The 21,720-nt window shown below is 38.9% G+C and overlaps 1 long non-coding RNA gene across 1 annotated transcript in view; it reads right to left on the bottom strand.

Annotated features, from left to right (window-relative positions):
• Positions 1-955: 955 nt before the first annotated feature.
• Positions 956-21,720, bottom strand: part of LOC140496988 (uncharacterized) — a 71,320-nt gene continuing 50,555 nt past the window's right edge. The window contains exon 3 of the long non-coding RNA XR_011964488.1: positions 956-3,500. This is a non-coding gene — a long non-coding RNA (uncharacterized lncRNA). The remainder of the gene's footprint in view (positions 3,501-21,720) is intronic.

Here is a 21,720-nt window from a genome sequence, read left to right as displayed (position 1 = left end):
CCTGCTTGATAGAGAGAATGCCTATAAATATATTGCAATGTGTCCATTATCCCATTCCCTTACCTTTTGCCCTTCATTGAAGGGTTTGCTTGAAGAACCTCATCCCAACTTTCTTGAACAACTTGTCATAGAATGCCAAGAAATCCCACCACCTGCTTTTTCTGGCTTGTCTCATCAAAGCAGCCACATGAAATATCAAAGAAATTAGATTTGTTGGACTGGTCCTACCTGGATTGGCACATGGATCATGAATCACAAGCATAATTGAGCTCTGTACCAACTGACAAATTCCATCCAACTCATAAAACCTCTGCCTCAGGGAAACTTTTTGAGATGGAGACAGAAAGGCTGGTTGACATTTTAAAAAAAGAAAGAAAGAAAGAAAAAGAGATCTTTAGGGAGTACATTGCCAAGATTCATTTATCTGGCTCCAAAATGCAAGTATTGATTTGTGGTGTTCCTTCTCTGAAACACAGTAGCTGGCCCTAGGGATGAGGTTACTGAAAACAATCTCAGTGGACTACAGTAAATTTCTCTTGAAATATGGTATAATATACCACAGAAAATTGTGGTATTATAGTTTTAACTTTTTTGGCTTAATTCATCCACAATGAAGTCTCTGTCTCCCAAGACTTTCCTGTTAAGAAGTAAAAATTGACTGTTATCCTGATATAATTCTTTACATCATCTTTCATGGAAAATTTCCAGTGTCATAAAGCACTGCAGAATATAAGCTTTTACAAGGCAAGAACTATAACTTTGGAACTTCCTTTCCCTCATTCATTCTTCAACCTTTGTAATCTAGCTTCCAGCCTCATCACTTAACTGAAACTCCTCTCTCCAAAGGTACCAACAATTTCTTAATTAACAAATCTGATGCTCCTTTCTCAGTCCTCATCCTATTGCTACATTAGACATTGTTAACCATCCTCTCCTCCTAGATATTCTTCTCTCTGGATTTTATTCTATTTTATTGATATTACTCTCCCCTAATTTTCCTACTACCTGTCTGACTGCTTCTTCTCAGCCTTTTTGCTGACTAATCATCTATATTGTGCCCCCTAAGTCTAGGTGATACCTAAGGTTTTGTCATAGGTTCTCTTCTTTTCTCCCTCTACATTCTCTCTTAGTGACTTCATTAGGTTCCATAGGTTTAACTCTCATCTCTATGTAGATGATTCACATATCTCTGTATTCATTTCCACTCTCTTCCCTGAGTGTCAGCCTTGCACCATGAATTGCCTATTGGACATTTCAAAATGACTGTCCCTGGGATATCTCAAACTCAACATATTCAAAACTGAACTCATTTTCTTTCTCCCCAAACCCTTTCCTCTTCCAAGTTTTGCTATTTCTATTGAATGTACTCTTAGCTGTCCATCTGTCAATCAGACAATAAGTATTTAAGTACCTATTATGTGCCAATCAAGTTTCCAACATTTATAAGTTTGGCATTATCTTGACTTCTCCCTTCTCCTCAATCCATATAACCAATCAGTTGGCCAATACTGCTTTTTTTCAAACTCTACAACATCTCCTTTATCTGATCTCTTTTCTTCATCCACAAAGCTACTTCTTTAGTTCACTCCCTTGTCCCTTCTTGCAACAGCTTTCTGACTGTTCTCCCTGCCTTAAGTCTTTCACCACTCTAGTCCATCCTACACACAATTGCTCCTAAAGTAATTTTCCTTAACTGCACATTTGACTATGTCATTTCCCTACTCATCAACCCCTTCAGTGGTTTTCTATTGCCTCTGGGAAAAAAAAAATGTAACTTCCATTTCATGTTTATAGTCCTTCACAACATGGTTCCAACTTATTTATCCAACCTTATTCAATATTTCTCCCCCTCTTATGTTTTGTGGTCCAGTCAAACTTGCCTTCTCTCTGTTCCTCCATCCTGTGTCTGTGCCTTTGTATTGATTATCCTCCATACTCTAATGTCCTCCCTCCATCTTATATGGTAATCTCTGCTTTAAGATGCAGCTCAAGTATCATCTTCTAAATAAGGCCTTTCCTGATCCCCACCCCCACCCCCAGTGTTCTTCCTCACAAGCCACCTTTTTTAATTTAATTACTTCGCATGTAGCTATATATTTATCTATTGTCTTCTTCATTAGAATGAAAATTCTTTATGCAAAGGAATTATTTTATTCTTCATTCTTTATTCTTGTATCCCAGGTGCTAATCACAATGCCTTTCACAAAGTAGGTACATAAATATTTGTTGATTGATTCTTTAGGTTAAGGCATATACACTCAAAGTCTGCCTTCCATATATATGTATAGGTAGGTATATATGTTATGTCTATATATATTTAGCACCTGAGACACCTTTATGTTACATGGGGCCTCCAGAATAACTCCTCTAAGTTCAAGGTACTTTGTGGGTCTGTGTCTACTCATGAGCATTCCTTAATGTGATTTTTTTCCTAGTCAACCAGAGAACAAAATTGGTTTAAAAACATTAATGAAATACCATAGTAAAAAAAATGGTAGAACTGAAACTGGGGTATACTCTTCTATTGGTTGGTTGTCCTTTGTTCTAAAAGAGGACCAAAATGACATCACTATGTCCGGGTCAAGTTACAGTAAATCTAACTGTGGCTGATCAGATCAATATAAGTTCAGAAGGCTCTACCACAGGTCAGGTATAAATAGTCACATGAATATTTGGAGGGAAAATGTCTCTAAATTTATGCATCTTACATTTCTTTTGAGTTACTGCAATTCTGCTTTGTTCATAGAGCACAGTGTGTTTGAGGTGGGCATGCCATGCTGAGTGATGCTATGCCAATATCTCCCATGTCTCAAAATCAATTCTAAAATTCTTCAGAGAGACCCTGAGAATGTCCTTGTATCACTTCTTCTGATCTCCATATAAGCCCTTGTTTTATAAGTGTTCTTCATAAAATAATCTTTTAAGAAAACATACATTTATCATTCAAACAACAGGGTCAGCCCATTGAAGTTGCATTCTTCACAGTAGTTTCAATGCTTGGCAGCTTATTTAATAAAAGGATCTCAGTGTCCAGTACCTTATCTTGCTAGGTGATCTTCGAAATCTTCCTAAGACAATTCAAATGGAAGCAATTCAGTTTCCTGGCAGGGTTCTGGTAGACTGTCCAGGTTTCTTAGGCATATAACAATGAAGTCAGCACAAGGGCTCCATTGACCTTTAGTTTGGGAGTCAGTCTAATAATTCTTCTCTCCCACACTTTCCTTCAGAGCCTCCCAAACACTGAGATAGCTCTGGAAATGCATGTGTCAACCTCATCATCTATGTGTACATCCCTGAATAGTGTACTGCCAAATGAGTGAACTTATCCACAGCATTCAGAATTTCTCCACTTGTTGTAACTTATGGCTCCATATATGAATGGTGTGGTGCCAACTGGTAGAGATCCTCTATTTTCTTGGTGTTGTTGGGCCAAAATTAGCAGTAGCAGGAGAGAATCAATCCATATTTTATTGCATCTCAGCCTCAGAGTGCACAATAATCTGCAAACAAAAAATCATGCATCAGCTTTTCTACTAAAAAACAAACAAGTGGTTGTAAGGGACACACACCATGTCATACGTATAGGGAACATGTATGACCAGAATATATCCACAAGGGACAACTTACTCTAAAACTGCAGGGTCATTTATATCTTTTAATGATGCTGCTCTTCCTGGATCTGTTTCTCAATGGTTCTAACATTCCTAAAGTCATATATTGTTGAGAAGAGTCACAAACAAGGAAGAAGGAAAACAGCTAAGATGCCCAACAATTCATGAAAAACAAAATCCAAGAAAACAGCCAATAATAAAACTCATGGCTTCAAATGTCTTTTCATGAAAGTCCAAAGTTGAGGCCACAAACAAAAGGAACTGGAGGTCCTAAAAGGGGAGTATGTTTGGCCATGTAGGTATCACCGAGTTGTGGTGAGGTGAAACCCTTGACTCAGCTCTGGCTATACCTTATTCAGAAGAAACAAGATAGACAAAAGAGAATGGAGTGGGGTGGTATGATGATGTAAGAACTGTATAGGAAGATATAATCATGTAGGAAATGCAAGAACTACAGGGAGAAAACATGATGGAAAATATTTGGGTGAAGGTCAATGGATGGAGGAATAGAAGTGATTTCGTCAATAGAGTATACTACATGCCATCTGGAATTTAGAAAATAGATCACAAGCCTGGTACTGAAGCATGATAAAGTAGTAACGAAGGACTTCATTATCCAGACATCTGCTGGAGTTCATGCTCTGCTAAAAGTAGAACAGCTGATAACTTATTCACTTGTTTTAGTGATAATTTTATCCTTCAAAAGGTGGAGAAACTAACATGGGCAAATTCTAACCTAGATCTGATTCTCACTAACAAGGAGGAACTTGGAGGAAGTGACCACTCTATCCTAAAATTTGTGATCAAGAAGAGATTTTGGAAAAGTACAAGTCAAAGGACTGATTGCAAGGAAAAACAGTAAAGATTTCATGGACTAAATTGATTTAGGGAAAAATCAGTCTAGGAGGGATGTTAAATGCTCAAGAACAAAATTCTGAAGACAATGAAGGAAACAATCCCAAAGCAAAAGAAAAGTGGGATTTATTTGAATAGGCTGATGTAGATGTATGGGGAACTCACTACCCTACTTAGATTTTGAAAAAAATATATAGAAGATAGAAGCAAAGTCGGGCATAAGTGAATGAATGTAAGTGTGGTAAAGGCCTATAAAAGTAAAACATAGAATGAACTGAGACTGGTGAAGGAAACTAAAGATAATAGAAAAAGGTGCGTTATTGCTGGTGTGCGTGTGTGCGTGTGTGTGTGTGTGGTGCTATATTGGGGATTAAAGCTCATCAAAGAAGGAATATCACCTCAGAGTGCTTAGAGTGGATGAGAAGATTGAAAATAGAAAAAAGACAGAGTTGCTCCTTCCTTTATTTCTTTTTTCTCTGCTACAGAGAATAATCATTACACTAGAAATTCCTGAACACAAATAACTAAGAAGAAGTTCACACTCAAGAAAAGGAAATATATAATAATAGAAGACCTAATTGCCCTTGATGAATTTAAGTCACTGGTCCACATAAACCACATGCTCTGGTCCTAAAAAAAAAACACAGATGGGATTGCCAAGCCATTGTCAGTGATACCTGAAACAAGGAAAATGCAGAGGTGCCACAAGATGGAGAAAAACAAATTCTGTCCCAATTTTCAGAAAAGGAAAGAAGACAGAGTCTGTAAACTATAGGCCAATGAGATTATTAAAGAGATAGTTGATGATGGGAGCAGTGATTGCAAAGAGCTAGCATGGCTTCACCAAGAACTGACAACACCACATTAATCTTATTTCATTTTCTAATAGAATTGCTAAACTAATAGATGAAGGGAATGCTGTGTGTTTTTAGCAAAGATTTTGATGAGGTATCTCATGTTATTCTTGTGAAGAAGATGGAGAGATATGGATTAGACAATAAGAATTACTGTTTGGATGACTGGACTCAGAATAATTATTAATGGTTTGATGGCAACATGGCAGAAAGCCTCCAATGGGGCAGCACCCCAGAATCTATGCATGACCCTTTGCCATTTAACATTTTCCTCAATGACTTGGAGAAAAATAGACAGAGATATATACTTATATATTGATATATATTTATGTGCATGTGTTTAGATAGTGAGTATATCTAAATATAGAGAATACAGTATTTATCTAAATAAAGATAAACTTTAGAATTGGATATATGCTCTTATAGAGTGGGAAAGAGAAAAGGGACAGTGAAATTGCCACCTTGGAGCAACCACTCTGGCTAGCTCAAAAACAAGGATCTACCCAGACACTCCTCTTTACACCAGAGTCTAGTGTTGATCTCACTTCCGCTCTGAACTTCCTTTCATGAGAATTCATTTCCCTGGCTGGAGCAATCTAAGAGGCAATTGTAAGGAAATGCACTTAGATAAATACTATCTGCATTTGTTCAGAAACCTGTGTGAGAAATTATTCATTTGATCTCCTACTGTATTCCAATCAGTTTTAATTCATTTGATGTGATTCTATAGGGTAGTAATTATAAGTTCTGCGTATTGGACCCCAGAACTGTGAACTGCAGATTATACGTTCACTTGCTTTAATCATAGGAATCTAACTAAGGACCTCCACCCTTGTTATGGTGACCAAGCCCTATGTGGGGGAGGTGGCCAATTACATGGAAAATCCCCCAACTTATTTTTGTACTTCTAAACCACTATCTCTTGTCCAACATGAGCAGATGTTCATCTTATGACCACTTAGTCAGTGGAGATGCCCCACGCTTCACTCAACCCAAGAACCTCCTGCTGATATACCATGTTTTTGGCTGATCCATCATTTTTGGCCCTCAAAGCAAGGTCTATCAGCCAATGGGATTCTGTATTTTTTGTAGCTCCTCTAGCGTGTTCAGGTATCAAACTTTATAAAAATAATGCCCTGGAGGAAGGGGGTGTTTCCGATGGTGAGTAAGATCTGGGGTCTACTTCATTAGAGGGGACCGTAGACACCTTTAATAAACTGCCATTCACTCAGAGCTCTGCCTCAGTGGTTTTTCTTGCATATTGAACAATTTTAAAATTTTAAAACCCCACATCTATTTGGTTCCATATTCTAATGCTAACACTGGATCCAGATGGCTCAGGAGGAGAAAGTGAGACTGGTGACCTTGCACAGCCCTCCCTCACTCAAAGCAAAGTCAAGTGCAAGTCATGTCATCATTTCTCTGATGTCATGATATTCTTCGAAAGTGAAGAACAAATACAACAACAACTTCCTATCTAATCAAGCTTTCTTCCATTCTCAATGAAAAGGTTTAAGGAGAGAGTAGGCTCTTTTTTTTTTTTAAACCAAAGATATTCAGCTCTGGACTTATAAGTACCATGTTCATGCCCTAGGGAAACCTGACTCCAGATAATGCAGTCAGGCCTTTTTCACACTCTCTTGATCATTACAGAGACCCAGGGGGAACTCTGTTAAAATGAAGATTTAAATTTAATTTGTATTATTACAATTTTCTCCATCACATTAGGTCTAGAAATTAAAAAAACCCAGTAATTCAAGTTCTGTTTTGTAATATATGCCAATTTCTGAAGTATAAATGCTCACACTAACAATTTAACAATCAGTTCTTGTGAGGCAGTTGGCCCTATTGCTTTGTACCCATGTAGCTGTCAAGAGTAGTAAATAAACCTGGTTACTGTGAGCTTCAATTTCCTAATCCATAAAATAAAGCTATAGGAAGAAAAGCATTCTAAGATCCTTCCAGGTCTAAGGTTGCACAATTTTCTGATTTTCAAAATCTCAGTGGAAGAAAATTCTGTAATCCTGTAGAGGGTGTGGTGGGGATGGAAAACGAACATTCCATAAAGATAGGAATTAATGGGCAATCAACCTCTATTTTACTTTTCTTTCTCTTCCAAATCCTCCCTTTTCTGAAAACTATATCCTTTATTAAAGTAGTATGTGCTCAGAGAAGACAGAGAGCACATCATCAATCGTTTTTGCAGTGGTTAAATACATCTATTTGACATCTCGTAAAAATTATTGATTTCAAATATCTTTTTAAGTGATATGATGCATAAAATTTTTTATAATATTTTAAGCAATTAATGGCAAATGAATTATGAACTGGAGAAAATTTTCATATAATACCCATGTCAGTTCCAAAAATATTATGTCATTATTAGGACAAGGCCATGTAGAATTGAGAAATGCTTCCTTTCATTTTTATTTCTTGATTCATTACTGTTCCATCCTTATACTAATCACTTTCAATTGTCTAGAGAAAATTGTATTTCCTGTGGAAGCATTAAATGTGGCAGTTATAGCAAAACATTCTTTGCTGCTCTATCTTTTACATGGAGATTTGTGTAAAATATTATGCCAGGTGCTGGTGAAAAAAATGAAAAGTGTCAGTTTCGGGCCTCAGGGAATTTATGTTTTACTGAACTGGAGTGGGAGATGACATGGGAAAGAAAGTAGATCTAGGATTTCATTGATAAAAGGAACTCTTGAACTACATTGATATAAGAATCTCTCCAGTTCAGGCTGGCCACTTCTCTGCATTTTATAATCTGAGAGAATTAGCTAAAATACTAAGAGGTCAAGTATCTAGTCCAAGATCACAGAACCAAGACAATATGTGTCAGAGATAGAAACTGAACCCAGGTTTTCCTCACTCAGAGGACAGTATTCTTTGGTGCTGACTCTGGGAGTGGGGTGAGGTGGGGAAAGTGACATGTACTCAAGTAAGAATGTGTGAACAGTAAAGTGTGGTGGTTGTTGCTGCTACTGCTGTTGTCTTTGGTATTATTGCCATTAGGGCTTGTGCTTGGACTCCAATTCTAAAATCACATTTCTCTCCAAAAAACACATTTCTCCCTAGCTTCAAAACACTATCCCAGGTAGTTTCTCCACAGCCCAAGGACAGCCTGCCCTAGCAAAACCTTTATCACTCTTCCGGATATAATAGACAGTTGTACCTGTAGAATTTATTAGTGTGAACCAGTTGTGTACTGACTGAACTGGCTGTGGATTTATACATATATATAGTATTTACATATTTATATCATAATATATATAATTATATAATATTATATATTATGTTATAATATATAATTATATATTATATTATAATATAATTATATAATATAATAATATATTATATAATATATAATTATGTATATAAATTTATATATTTACACATTTATAAATATATATTTATATAAAATACTATTTATATAGTATTTCACAGAATATATACATATATATACTTTTTATATAGTACAGATATTTACTACTCACTGACCTATCATATGTATCCTAGACCTAGACATGTGTGTACTCCCTTATGTTTATCTTGTCTAACAAGACACTGGTGGGGATAGCCTGGGCATTTCTCAGTCAGTTCTGACCTTTAGTTGACTCGGTGATTTTTCAGGCCTAAAACCACACCTCCACATAACGCTCCCCCTTGGGAGTTTCCCGAAGGAGCTCTAGGTAAAATACCTGTGCAGTAGATACTAAGAGTGCATGTTTCTTTAAGAACTAACCACTCCCTAATCCTGCTCTGAATCACCTAGGTAGCATATTTGGCACATGTTATACTATAGAATATGTTATATAAACTTTATCTGTACCCCTTTCAAATTGCAGGTTCCCTAAGAACCTTGATGTCTTATTCATCCTCCAAAGCATGAGACAACATGGCTGAAAACATCATGCTAAAAAGCATGGGAGCAAGCACACAGCCCTGTTTCACTGCACTGGTGACTGGGAAGGTGTGAGAGCATTGTCCACTATCCAGAACCCAGGCAAAGATACCATCATGAAATTGACATACAATACTGATGAACTTCTCTGGGCAACTAATTTTTGACATAATTTTCCATAAGCCCTCATGACTAACAGTGTCAAAGGCCTTGGTCAGATCTACAAACATTCTGTATAGACCTCTGTTCTGCTTCTGGCATTTCTCCTAAAGTTGTCGGGCAGCAAACACCATATCGACTGTTTCTCGGCCCTTTCTGAAACCACACTGGCTCTCAGGTAGATAACCATCTTCCAGGTGAAGGATCAGCCTATTAAGGAGGAGTCTAGCAGGAATCATTGCCAGCAATGGCTAAGAGAGGGAGCCCTCTGTGATTATCACAGGACAATCTATTTCCTTTACCTTTATAGAGATGGACAATGGAGGCATCCTTGAACTCTGGGGAATTACCTCCTCTTGCCATATAACCGGAAAAATTTCAGTCAGCTTTTGTATGAGCAATGATCTCCCTACCTTGTAAATCTCAGCTGGAATAGAATCAGCACCAGGTGCTTTGCCACATGAAAGGAGCCTAAGGTACTCAAAACGTCTTCTTCAGTTGGAAGTTCATCTAGTAACATGCGCAGAAACAGAACAAGGAATATGGGATGGAATGTGTATCGATGGACCAAGTGAGGGTGCAGTATCAGCCATAAAGAAACCACTTGCCCTGGACCAATGGATCACAAAATCTCAGAGCTATAAAGCACGTTAGTAGTTATATAATCCTGTTGTCTGAAGAGGCACTGTCTGTACAACACAGACAAATAGTCCTCCAGGTTTTTCTTGAAGACCTCTAGAAAGGGGGAATTGACTATCTCCTGAAGAAACCTATTTTCCTATCAGACTAGTCTAAACTGTTAGTAAATTTTTCCTCATGTAAGACAAAATCTACCTCACTGCAACTGCCAACCTGTTCTGTCCTCTGGGTCAAAGCAGAACAAGTCAAATTCCATTTCCATATTACAGCCTTTCAAATACCTGAAGCTGTAGCCATTTTATTCCTACTAAATCTTCTCTTTTCTGAGTTAAATAATTGTAGCATATACTGGTTTTATGCAAATTCAGTAGAGGTTGGACTTATAAAAAATGTTTCTCTACTGGTAAAGTTTTTATTACAAATATTAGAATAAGCATATGTTCATAATCTGTCTAAGAATTTTGTTTTACGAAGATCATATGGGGGCGGAGCCAAGATGGCGGAGTAGAAAGACGCACATACACATAGCTCTGAACCCACAACCCATAGAATGGCTACAGGGAAGTAACTCACGGTGAATTCCGCACCCAGAGGCCACGGAACATTGGAGAGAGGGAGATTTCTGTTCCAGAGAGACCTGCAAACCTCTCGCGGGGGGTCCTTCGCGCTGCGGACTGGGCGCCGGGACTGGGAGCTGAGTGCAGCCCTGCCGCGGCCGCGGCACCGAGAGGAAAAGATCCGAGCAGGCTTCACAGACAGGATCTCCAGCGGCCACGCGGTCCCTCCACCCACAGAGGGATCTGCAAACCTCTCGCAAAAGGTCCGTCACGCTGCAGACACAAAGCCCAGCCCAGACCTGCTGCGGCCACGGCTGCGGCACCGAGAGAAACAGATCCGAGCAGGCTTCAGGGACGGGATCTCCAGCGGCCGCACAAGTCCCTCCACCCACAGGTGACAGGGGTGGGTGAGAGAGTCTCTTTGGCGGGTCGAGAGGGGAGTGGGGTGCCCCCATAATACAGGCCCCCCCCCCGGGAGGTAGAAGCTGAGAGGCGGCTGCAGACAGGGGCTCCCCAAGCGGGCGGGAGCCTGAATCCATTGCGGAAGGTCTGTGCATAAACCCCCTGAGGGAACTGAGCCTGAGAGGTGGCCCTGCCCCGACCTCAGCACCAGAACATAATCTCATACTGAATAGCAGCCCTGCCCCCGCCAAAAGCCCTGAGGCTGGAAGCAGCATTTGAATCTCAGACCACAAACACGGGCTGGGAGAATCAGGAGGTGAGGTGGGTGTGAGGAAAATATTCAGAGGTCAAGTCACTGGCTGGGAAAATGCCCAGAAAAGGGAAAAGAAATAAGACTATAGAAGGTTACTTTCTTGGCGAACAGGCATTTCCTCCCTTCCTTTCTGATGAGGAAGAACAATGCTTACCATAAGGCAAAGACACAGAAATCAAGGCTTCTGTGTCCCAGCCCACCCAATGGGCTCAGGCCATGGAAGAGCTCAAAAAGAATTTTGAAAATCAAGTTAGAGAGGTGGAGGAAAAGCTGGGAAGAGAAATGAGAGACATGAAGTCAAAGCATGAACAGCAGATCAGCTCCCTGCTAAGGGAGACCCAAAAAAATGTTGAAGAAATTAACACCTTGAAAACTAGCCTAACTCAATTGGCAAAAGAGGTTCAAAAAGCCAATGAGGAGAAGAATGCTTTCAAAAACAGAATTAGCCAAATGGAAAAGGAGATTCAAAAGCTCACTGAAGAAAATAGTTCTTTCAAAATTAGAATGGCACAGATGGAGGCTAATGACTTTATGCAAAACCAAGAAATCACAGAACAAAGAGAGAAGAATGGAAAAATGGAAGATAATGTGAAATATCTCATTGGAAAAACAACAGACCTGGAAAATAGATCCAGGAGAGACAATTTAAAAATTATGGGACTACCTGAAAGCCATGATCAAAAGAAGAGCCTAGACATCATCTTTCATGAAATTATCAAGGAAAACTGCCCTGAGATTCTAGAACCAGAGGGCAAAATAAATATTCAAGGAATCCACAGAACACCGCCTGAAAGAGATCCAAAAAGAGAAACTCCTAGGAACATTGTGGCCAAATTCCAGAGTTCCCAGGTCAAGGAGAAAATACTGCAGGCAGCTAGAAAGAAACAATTCAAGTATTGTGGAAATACAATCAGGATAACACAAGATCTAGCAGCCTCTACATTAAGGGATAGAAGGGCATGGAACAGTATATTCCAGAAGTCAAAGGAACTAGGACTAAAACCAAGAATCACCTACCCAGCAAAACTGACTATAATACTTCAGGGGAAAAAATGGTCTTTCAATGAAATAGAGGATTTTCAAGTATTCTTGATGAAAAGACCAGAGCTGAAAAGAAAATTTGACTTTCAAACACAAGAATGAAGAGAACCATGAAAAGGTGAACAGCAAAGTGAAGTCATAAGGGACTTACTAAAGCTGAACTGTTTACATTCCTACATGGAAAGACAATATTTGTAACTCTTGAAACATTTCAGTATCTGGGTACTGGGTGGGATTACACATGCACACACGCTCACATACATAGAGACAGAGTGCACAGAGTGAATTGAATAGGATGGGATCATATCTTTAAAACAAAATGAAATCAAGCAGTGAGAGAGAAATATATTGGGAGGAGAAAGGGAGAAATTTAATGGGGCAGGTTATCTCTCATAAAAGAGGCAATCAAAAGACTCATTAGTGGAGGGATAAAGAGGGGAGGTGAGAGAAAAACATGAAGTCTACTCTCATCACATTCCACTAAAGAAAAGAATAAAGTGCACACTCATTTTGGTAGGAAAACCTATCTCACAATACAGGAAAGTGGGGGATAAGGGGACAAGCAGGGTGGGGGGGATGATAGAAGGGAGGGCATGAGGAGGAGAGTGCAATTCGAGGTCGACACTCATGGTGAGGGATAGGATCAAAAGAGAATAGAAGTAATGGGGGACAGGATAGGATGGAGGGAAATATAGTTAGTCCTATACAACACAACTATTATGGAAGTCATTTGCAAAACTACACAGATTTGGCCTATATTGAATTGCTTGCCTTCCAAAGGGGAGGGGTGGGGAGGGAGGGAGGAAGAGAAGTTGGAACTCAAAGTGTTAGGATCAACTGTCGAGTAATGTTCTTGCCACTAGGAAATAAGAAAAACAGGTAAAGGGGTATAGAAAGCTATCTGCCCCTACAGGACAAAAGAGAAGATGGAGACAAGGGCAGTGAGGGATGATAGAAGAGAGAGCAAATTGGTCATAGGGGCAATTAGAATGCTTGGTGTTTGGGGGGGGAGGGGATAAAAGGGGAGAAAATTTGTAACCCAAAATTTTGTGAAAATGAATGTTAAAAGTTAAATAAATAAATTTAATAAAAAAAAAAATAAAAAAAAAAATAAAAAAAAAAATAAAAAAAAAAAGAATTTTGTTTTACCCCCCCAATCCAAAACAACTCTGAAAGACTTTTGATGAAAAATACTGTCCATCCCCAGAGAAAGAACTGAATACAGATCTGAATACAGATTAAAGCATGCTTTTTCTTTTACTTTATTATTCTTGAGAATTTTTTGTCTGTCTTTTTCACAACATGACTATTATGGAAATGTTTTGCATGACTACACATACATAACATATTAGACTGCTTGCTTTCAAGCAAGGGAGGGGAGGGGGAAGAGGAAGCAAGTCTGAGAATTTGAAACTCAAAGTTTTATGGATGAATATTAAAAATTGTATTTGAGGAAAAATAAATATATATATTTTTTAAAGTGGTGGCAGACAGGACTACTACAAAAAAAAAAAAGAATTTTGTTTTACCTCGCCTACATTGATAGAACACTTTTATCCTCACATCTAAGAATCATGAAAAGAAATTCAGGTTGTTTATCCTATGTATTTATATGGTTTTGCCCAGGTTGGAGTAATGTGTTATATATACATAAGTTCACAGCATCTCAAATCTAGAACTGGAAGGAAAGTCTGGTCATCTAGTAAAACCCTCACTTTGTAGAGGAGGAAGAAAATTGAGTAGCAGGGAGGTTGTGACTTGCCCAAGGTCATATGGGGAATAAGCAGCAGAGATAGGGTACTCTTGTTGATACTCTATTGTAGATTATCACTAGTCTACGTAGGGATATCTTCACTTGGTTATGTTGTTAGAAACTGTTATCTGTGGACATAAACCATATTAACTTTGAGACTATGTTATAAATGTGTTTTAAAAGGGTTGTAACATTTTTATGAGCCACTGTGTACAATGCATGACTACCCTGAACTCTGCTACCCTGAAATGCTAGCTGTCTGCAAAAGTTTTTGAAAATGCTGAATACTGTCCAAGTGGAAGACTTTATTCCCTACTGATTGTTTTATTAGTCTGTGATATAACTCTGTAAAGAGGGAAGAACGCATTCCTTTCCAGATCCCCACTCACACACTATTTAATTATCACTTGAATTCACAGTGTAAAGTTGTTTTTCAAGACAGGAAATTTTTTAAAGTCAAAATCCTTTTTGTCTCCCCTCTTCTCTCTCCTGGGATCGAAAGTTTAAGAACTTGCTTGACCACTTAGTCCTCTTTATTTTTTTTTAATATATAGTTTATTAATTTTTCAGTTCTTAACATATTCAATTCCATAAGAATTTGAATTCAAAATTTTCTCCCCATCTCTCCCCACTCCCACTCCAGGACAGCATGCACCCCATTCACACCTTCCTCCAGTATGTCCTCCCTTCTATTACCCATCCTTCTTCCATCCCACTTCCCCTCTATTTTCTCTAGGGCAAAATAGATTTCTATACTCCATTGCCTGTATAGCTTAATTTTCAGTTGCATGCTAAAACAATTTTTAACATTCATTCTTAAAGCTTTGAGTTCTATATTCTCTCCCTCCCTCTCCACCCACCCTCACTGAGAAAATAAGCAATTCAAAATAGGTCATACATATGTAACAATGCAAAACATTTCCATGATAGTTATGTTATAAAAAACTAACCACATTTCCCTCTATCCTATCCTGCCCTTCATTTATTCCATTCTCCCCCTTGACCTGTCCTCCCACAATAATGTTTGCTTCTGATTATCTCTTTCCCCGATTTGCTGTCCCCTGTATTATCTTCTTTCTTCTATCCCCTCTCCTCTTGCCTTCCACCAGGGTAAAATAGATGTCCATATCCAATTGAGTGTGTGTTATTCCCTCCCTAAGTCAAAAACCATAAAACTAATGCTCAATTATTTCCTTTCATCTCCCCTCTCCTCCCCTCCATTGTAAAAGCTCTTTCTTTCCTCTTGTATGTGAGATAATTTGCTACATTCTGTCTCTCCCTTTCTCTTACTCCTAGTACATTCCATTCAACAATAAATTTTATTTTTTTTTAGGTATTCTCCCTTCATATTCAGCTTACCCTGTGCCCTCTGTCTATATCTATCTATCTGTCTCTCTATCTATCTATCTATCTATCTATCTATCTATCTATCTATCTATCTATCTATCTATAGATATACATACACCCATGTACATATACAAATCTACATATACATGATATTCACATACATACATATCCATAGCAACCTACATATATATATGTATGTATGTATATTCCATCTAACTACCCTAATACTGAAAAAGGTCTCATGAGTTACAAATAACATCTTACCATGTAGGAATGTAAATAGTTCAGCTTTAATGAGTTCCTAAGGCTCCTCTTTTTTGTTTACCTTTTCATGTTTCTCTTGATTCTTGTACTTGAAAATCAAATTTTCTATTCAGCTCTGGTCTTTTCAACAAGAATGCTTGGAAGTCCTCTATTTCATTGAAATTTCATTTTTTCCCCTGAAATATTACACTTAGTTTTTCTGGGTAGGTAATTCTTGGTTTTAATCCTAACTCCTTTGACCTCTGGATATCATATTCCAAGTCCTTTGATCCCTTAGTGTAGAAGCTGGTAAATCCTGTGTTATCTTGATTGTATTTCTGCCACACTTGAATTGTTTCTTTCTGGCTGCTTGTAATATTTTCTCTTTGACCTGGAAACTCTAGAGTTTGGCTATAATATTCCTAGGGGTTTTCCTTTTGGGATCCCTTTTAGGAGGTGATTGGTAAATTCTTTCCATTTCTATTTTACCCTCTGGGTCTAGAATATCAGGGCAGTTTTCCTTGATAATTTCTTGGAAGATGATGTCTACTCTCTTTTTGATCATGGTTTTCAGGTAGACCAATAATTTTTAAATTATCTCTCTTGGATCTATCTCCCAGGTTGGTTGTTTTTCCAATGAGATATTTCACATTGTCTTCTATTTTTCATTCTTTTGGCTTTGTTTTGTAATTTCTTGCTGTCTCATAAAGTCATTAACTTCCATGTGCTCCATTCTAATTTTTAAAGAACTATTTTCTTCAGTGAGCTTTTGAACCTCCTTTTCCATTTGGCAAATTCTGCTGTTTAAAGCATTCTTCGCCTCATTGGATTTTTGGACCTCCTTTGCCATTTGCATTAGTCTATTTTTAAAAGTGTTATTTTCTTCAGCACTTTTTGGGTCTCTTTTAGCAAACTGTTGACTCACTTTTCATGATATTCTTACATTACTCTCATTTCTCTTCCCAATTTTTCCTCCATGTTCTTCTTTATTAATATGAAAAGGATGTTACATTCATCAGTATTTTTGTTTCTTTGTATCTTTATTTATTTTTATCTCATGGGATTAATCCAGAATGATTCTCCTTAGAAAGCTCATGAACTATGCTGTCTACAGGAATCTAATGTGGTGTACATCACGGCCAAATCTAGAAAACTGCAATTCTGTTACAGCAGACAAAAGCACAGTGACCTCTCTTGCTACAAAATAATCCCAAATGAAAATAATCTGTTATTCTGATTTCTATTAGTATGGTTTTCATCTTATCCACTTTAAGATGCTTTTAACCAATTCTTAGATTGCATTATGTTTTATGTATAAACATAAAAGACCCATGAGATCTTTTGATAGAAGGTAATTAGCTTACATGAAAGAGCTATGAGACTAGAGCCATTATGCTTACTGTCTTTTGTAATTGAAGAAGACCAAAATGACATTATAGTGTCAGGGTCAGTGTACAGTGTGTCTGACTGTGATTGATCAAACTAATATGAGCTCACAAGAATTTACCACAGGTCAGGCACAAATGGTCCACATGAACATTTGAAAAGTTATTTCTAAATTTGTGCAACTCATGAAAAGGTTCCTAAACCTATTTGGTCTACTTATTTCCTAAACTTATTTTAGTCCCTTTTACAAAAATAGCACCCCCCTGGAAATCTACTTTCTTTAACCCTTTCACATTTAAAAAAATTTGGATGGGGAGGAGCCAAGATGGTGGAGTGGAAAGACACACATATACTAGCTCTGAACCCACAGCCCATAAAATATCTGTAAAGAAGAACTCCCAACAAATTCGGTAGCAGCAGAAGTCACAGAACAACAGAGTGGAGGAGATTTCTGTTCCAGAGAGCCCTAAAAAACTGACATGAAAGGTCCATCGCCCCTGGACCAAGAGCAGAGCCCAGCCCTGCCTTGGCCACATGGCACCAAGAGGAGCAGATCTGACCAGGCTTCAGGGATAGAATCTCCAGCAGCTGCATGGGTCCCTCCACCCACAGCTGCCAAAGGTTGGTGGGAGGGACTTTTCAGCTCATTGAGAGGGGAGTGGGGGTCCCCATGACTCAGGCCCCCTCAGGAGGCAGCGGCGGAGGTGGCAGCAGACAGGGGCTCCCAAAGCAGGCAGGAGCCCGCATCCATTGTTGAAAGTCTCCATGTAAACTCTCTGAGGGAACTGAGCCCCATGAGGTGGCCTTGCCCCCACCTGAGCAACTGAACTTAATCTCACACTGAATAGCAGCCCCGCCCCCACCCAAAGCCCTGAGGCTGGGAAGCAGTATTTGAATCTCAGACCCCAAGCTCTGGCTGGGCGGGTCTGGAGGTGTGGTGGGTATGGAGAGGACACTCAGAAATCAAGTCACTGGCTGGGAAAATGCCCAGAAAAGGGAAAAAAAATAAGACCATAGAAGGTTACTTTCTTGGTGAACGGATATCTCCTCCCTTCCTTTCTGATGAAGAAGAACAATGCTTACCATCAGGGAAAGACACAGAAGTCAAGGCTTCTGTATCCCAGCCCACTCAATGGGCTCAGGCCATGGAAGAGCTCAAAAAGGATTTTGAAAATCAAGTTAGAGAGGTGGAGGAAAAACTGGGAAGAGAAATGAGAGAGATGCAAGAAAAGCATGAAAAGCATGTCAACACCTTGCTAAAGGAGATCCCAAAAAAATGCTGAAGAAAATAACACCTTGAAAAATAGGCTAACTCAATTGGCAAAAGATGTTCAAAAAGCCAATGAGGAGAAGAATGCTTTCAAAAGCAGAATTAACCAAATGGAAAAGGAAGTTCAAAAGCTCACTGAAGAAAATAGTTCTTTCAAAATTAGACTGGAACAGATGGAGGCTAAGGACTTTATGAGAAACCAAGAAATCACAAAACAAAACCAAAAGAATGGAAAAATGGAAGATAATGTGAAATATCTCATTGGAAAAACAACTGACCTGGAAAATAGATCCAGGAGAGACCATTTAAAAATTATGGGACTACCTGAAAGCCATGATCAAAAGAAGAGCCTAGACATCATCTTTCATGAAATTATCAAGGAAAACTGCCCTGAGATTCTAGAACCAGAGAGCAAAATAAGTATTCAAGGAATCCACCGATAACCTCCTGAAAGAGATCCAAAAAGAGAAACTCCTAGGAACATTGTGGCCAAATTCCAGAGTTCCCTGGTCAAGGAGAAAATATATCAAGCAGCTAGAAAGAAACAATTCAACTATTATGGAAATACAATCAGGATAACACAAGATCTAGCAGCTTCTACACTAAGGGATTGAAGGGTGTGGAATATGATATTCTAGAAATCAAAGGAACTAGGACTAAAACCAAGAATCACCTACCCAGCAAAACTGAGTATAATACTTCAGGGGAAAAAATGGTCTTTCAATGAAATCAAGGACTTTCAAGCATTCTCGATGAAAAGACCAGAGCTGAAAAGAAAATTTGACTTTCAAACACAAGAATGAAGAAAAGCATGAAAAGGTGAACAGCAAAGAGAAGTCATAAGGGACTTACTAAAGTTGAACTGTTTACACTCCAACATGGAAAGACAATATTTGTAACTCTTTTTTTTTTATTTTTTTTTTTTTATTTAGCTTTTAACATTCATTTTCACAAAATTTTGGGTTACAAATTTTCTCCCCTTTTCTCCCCTCCCCCCCCCCAAATGCCAAGCATTCTAATTGCCCCTATGACCAATCTGCTCTCTCTTCTATCATCCCTCTCTGCCCTTGTCTCTGTCTTCTCTTTTGTCCTGTAGGGCCAGATAGCTTTCTATACCCCTTTACCTGTATTTCTTATTTCCTAGTGGTAAGAACATTACAGTTGATCCTAACACTTTGAGTTCCAACTTCTTTAGCTCCCTCCCTCTCCACTCCTTCCCTTTGGAAGGCAAGTAATTCAATATAGGCCAAATCTGTGTAGTTTTGCAAATGACTTCCATAATAGTTGTGTTGTATAGGACTAACTATATTTCCCTCCATCCTATCCTGTCCCCCATTACTTCTATTCTCTTTTGATCCTATCCCTCACCATGAGTGTTGACCTCAAATTGCACTCTCCTCCCCATGCCCTCCCTTCTATCATCCCCCCCCACTCTGCTTATCCCCTTATCCTCCACTTTCCTGTATTGTAAGATAGGTTTTCATACCAAAATGAGTAGGCATTTTATTCTTTCCTTTAGTGGAATGTGATGAGAGTAGACTTCATGTTTTTCTCTCACCTCCCCTCTTTATCCCTCCACTAATGAGTCTTTTGCTTGCCTCTTTTATGAGAGATAATTTGCCCCATTCAATTCTCCCTTTCTCCTCCCAATATCTTTCTCTCTCACTGCTTGATTTCATTTTTTTTTAAGATATAATCCCATCCTCTTCAATTCACTCTGTGCACTCTGTCTCTATGTGTGTGTGCGTGTGTGCATGTGTGTGTGTGTAATCCCACCCAGTACCCAGATACTGAAATGTTTCAAGAGTTACAAATATTGTCTTTCCATGTAGGAATGTAAACAGTTCAATTTTAGTAAGTCCCTTATGACTTCTCTTTGCTGTTCACCTTTTCATGGTTCTCTTCATTCTTGTGTTTGGAAGTCAAATTTTCTTTTCAGCTCTGGTCTTTTCATCAAGAATGCTTGAAAATCCTCTATTTCATTGAAAGACCAATTTTTCCCCTGAAGTATTATACTCAGTTTTGCTGGGTAGGTGATTCTTGGTTTTAGTCCTAGTTCCTTTGACTTCTGGAATATCCTATTCCATGCCCTTCGATCCCTTAATGTAGAAGCTGCTAGATCTTGTGTTATCCTGATTGTATTTCCACAATACTTGAATTGTTTCTTTCTAGCTGCTTGCAATATTTTCTCTTTCACCTGGGAGTTCTGGAATTTGGCCACAATGTTCCTAGGAGTTTCTCTTTTTGGATCTCTTTCATGCGGTGTTCTGTGGATTCCTTGAATATTTATTTTGCCCTCTGGTTCTAGAATCTCAGGGCAGTTTTCATTGATAATTTCATGAAAGATGATGTCTAGGCTCTTCTTTTGATCATGGCTTTCAGGTAGTCCCATAATTTTTAAGTTGTCTCTCCTGGATCTATTTTCAAGGTCAGTTGTTTTTCCAATGAGATATTTCACATTATCTTCCATTTTTCCATTCCTCTGGCTTTGTTCTGTGATTTCTTGCTTTCTCATAAAGTCCTTAGCCTCCATCTGTGCCATTCTAATTTTGAAAGAACTATTTTCTTCAGTGAGCTTTTGAATCTCCTTTTCCATTTGGCTAATTCTGTTTTTGAAAGCATTCTTCTCCTCATTGGCTTTTTGAACCTCTTTTGCCAATTGAGTTAGGCTAGTTTTCAAGGTGTTATTTTCTTCAACATTTTTTTGGGTCTCCTTTAGCAGGGAGCTGATTTGCTGTTCATGCTTTGACTTCATGTCTCTCATTTCTCTTCCCAGCTTTTCCTCCACCTCTCTAACTTGATTTTCAAAATTCTTTTTGAGCTCTTCCATGGCCTGAGCCCATTGAGTGGGCTGGGACACTGAAGCCTTGATTTCTGTGTCTTTGCCTGATGGTAAGCATTGTTCTTCCTCATCAGAAAGGAAGGGAGGAAATGCCTGTTCACCAAGAAAGTAACCTTCTATAGTCTTATTTCTTTTCCCTTTTCTGGGCATTTTCCCAGCCAGTGACTTGACCTCTGAATATTTTCCTCACACCCACCTCACCTCCTGATCCTCCCAGCCAGTGTTTGGGGTCTGAGATTCAAATGCTGCTTCCAGCCTCAGGGCTTTGGGCGGGGGCAGGGCTGCTATTCAGTGTGAGATTAAATTCAGATGCTCAGGTGAGGGCAGGGCTGCCTCTCAGGCTCAGTTCCCTCAGGGAGTTTATGCACAGACCTTCAACAATGGATCCAGGCTCCTGCCTGCTTGGAGAGCCCTGGTCTGCCGCTGCCCCTCAGCTTCTGTCTCCCGAGGGAGCCCAAGCCATGGGGGCACCCCACTCCCCCCTCGACCCGCCAAAGGGACTCTCTCACCAACCCCCATCACCTGTGGGTGGAGGTAC

This window comes from Notamacropus eugenii, chromosome 3, assembly GCF_028372415.1.
Source record: "Notamacropus eugenii isolate mMacEug1 chromosome 3, mMacEug1.pri_v2, whole genome shotgun sequence".
Taxonomy (NCBI): Eukaryota; Metazoa; Chordata; class Mammalia; order Diprotodontia; family Macropodidae; genus Notamacropus; species Notamacropus eugenii.
The sequence above is the reverse complement of the archived record's forward strand: the minus strand, read 5'-3'. Positions and strand labels throughout refer to the sequence as shown.